This window comes from Pinus tabuliformis, chromosome Q (genome assembly GCF_031772625.1).
Source record: "Pinus tabuliformis cultivar Carrire ecotype Pingquan chromosome Q, CPIR1, whole genome shotgun sequence".
In the NCBI taxonomy this organism is placed as follows: Eukaryota; Viridiplantae; Streptophyta; class Pinopsida; order Pinales; family Pinaceae; genus Pinus; species Pinus tabuliformis.
In genome coordinates, this window is record NC_142296.1 from 143,589,702 (window position 1) to 143,592,576 (window position 2,875).

Sequence of the window (2,875 nt, forward strand, 5' to 3'; positions counted from 1 at the left end):
GCTAACCTGATTGCCTTCTCTAATGAATCAGGTTCCTAAAGGCAAACCTCATGTTGGATGTTATCCTTTAAAGTCCCTATGAACACATCGATCCTATGCTCCTCTGGAATATCTTTTACCCTTATATTCAATTTTTGGAAGCCCTCAATGTGCTCCACCATTGAACCATTTTGTTTTAGATTTATCAATTGGCTAAAAAAAGGTGTTGATTTTTGTATCCTCCTAATGTGATATCATTTCTTCCGTAAAACTGTTCAAGTGACAAATTTTTTACGAGAGCAAAGTCATCGATACCATACAAACTTATTGGGTTCCAAATATAAAGTTGTAATGTGTACCTTTTGTGTGTTTTGCACATTATGGAGATCGAAATATTGCTACATCTGTAGTATCCATGTTACGGGATCCTTGCCATCAAACTTCCTCATATCGATCTTTGGAACATGGTCGGTCTTCAATCCAACTTTAGAGTCTATGAAATCATGACTAACATTTCTTTTGTTCTCATCATGAGTTTTCTTTACTACCCTTTCGCCATTAGTAAGCATTTCTTATAGCAACTTTGTCAAATCTATCTTCAAATCTTCCATGTTGCCTTTAAGTTTTGCTTCTATACCATCCATCTTAGCTTCCATTCCATTCTTTAAACCATCCATCTTAGCTTCAGTTACTTTTTGTGAGAGCGAAATTTGTTGCACTTGGTCTCGTAATTTTGATATATCATGTTGCATTTCTTCCTCTTCTTCATGTGTCATAGTAGAGATTTCAAGTTTCTTACTAGGTGTTTCCATTTTCTTTCTTCGGGTCATCAATGAATGATAATTATGCTTCACAATTCCCTTTGAATCACTTCAAACTACTTTCTCAAACAAAACTTATGCAAATTTATAAAAAAAAAAATACTACACACCCCCTTTTTTTGTTTGTTTGTATGAGCTCGATCTTGAAACGACTGTAACTTTGTAATTTCTTATTTCGAAGTTCTGAAATTTCGGCCTGTGATAGCCCTCTAAGTCCTCTTTCCAACCCTACAAGTTTGATCATGATTGGATTCTCCAATAAAAAGTCATGCCCAATCTTACGCGATGATCTAATTATAGACTGATTCAGTAGAGCAAACTTGTACGACATGCCACGTGTCACTGTTTTGATATTTGACTCTAAAAACGATACCCAACAAACTATAGTCCATCCTCTTTTTGTTAACTTTTATGAAATTTTAATCTGATGCTCAGAGAGAAAGTTATGACGATTTTCCCAAGGTGACTTGTTTGAGATCGAATTCGGGAGCCTGCAAAAAATTTAACGTCCTCAATTCATATCTCTGAAATATAGCGAGCTAAGATCTGAAATTTGGTTACAAGTTTTATCACGATTTCGGCTCAAATGGGTTTTAATTTCAGCTTCTAAAGCTTCGTAGAAAAAAGTTATAGCAAAAATGCCACGATGACTTGTTTGAAGCAACGAAACCCTAGAATCCAAACCTCTGATACCAATTGTTATGCAACGAGCTCACAAAATAGAAGAAAGAGATAGATCAATGACTTCAAAAGTAGCCTCTTCGAGGGGGAAACCTCCTTTAAATTACACAAATGAACAACTCTTGGATGATACAAATGACAAGACCTCCTTTCTATATATAGGAGTCTAAGAGGTCACAACATAATCAGAGCCGACATAACAATAATAATAGTGGGCTTCTATGGGGCACAATAATAACAATATGGGGACAACATGGGCACAACAATAACAATAAGGGGCTATAATGATAATAATAATAAGGGAATACACTAGTATTATAGGGACCTACAATCAACAACTAATTTGAAATACACATAGTGATTTACTTTGCTCATTATGAAGCCAAGTCCCAATATATAAGTAACAATTTTTTTATACCACATTCTTGATGATTGCTTTAACCTATATGGGAACTTTTTTAGTTTGTAAACAACACTTTCTTCCCTTCACTGCAAAGCCTTATGAATGTTTCATGGAGATTTCTTATTCTAGATCCCCATGTAGGAATGTTGCCTTCACGTCCATTTATTCTACTTCAAAATTAAAACAACAACAATATATAAAATAAACCTAATAGAAGTTAAATTGGCAATGAGAGAAAAAGTCTCACCAAAATCAATTGCCTCTACTTGGGAATAACCTTTTGCTACTAACCAAGCTTTGTATTTCTCCAATACTCTCAACAAGTTTGGAATTTATCTAAGTCTACTTTATGTCCTTTTGTGGTGACACAGGACAAAGATTCTTTAATTAATTATGTTCAATATTGGGTTAATGATTCTAGAATTTCAATATATCGATCATTTCCTATTGTCCTTATTCACTCCATATGGCGAGTTTGAAATATGGCTCTTTTTCAAGATACACATATCCTATTTGAAGTGGTGATGGGGTCTATCGAGTTCACTATTAATTTTTTCAAAGCTAAACTAAAAATTAAGAAGTTGTATGTTCCAAGAATGCCCCCTTTATATCACTCAATCCCTTGGGGATTATTTGACGGGGCTAACTAAGGAGACCCTCCTATCAGTGGAGCTAGTGTTGTGTTATTCTTAAATGAACATCATTTTTTGCATATCAAATATGATTTAGGCTAGGGAACAAACATGAGACTTGAATTTTCAGCTCTTTGGGCTCTTGTCTATGTGGCCAACCAAAATATGTCAAGCACCTACAAATTTTGGGGGATTCAAAACTTGTTGTGGATAGGATTTGAAATAGAGTCGGCATAGTGGCCCCTCATTTGGGTCACATTTTGCAGGGTATCAAACAAGTCTTAGACAGGTTGGATTGTTTCTTTTACAACCATATATAGTGTGAACTCAATACCCTGTAAAATAGGCTCTCCAAGGAG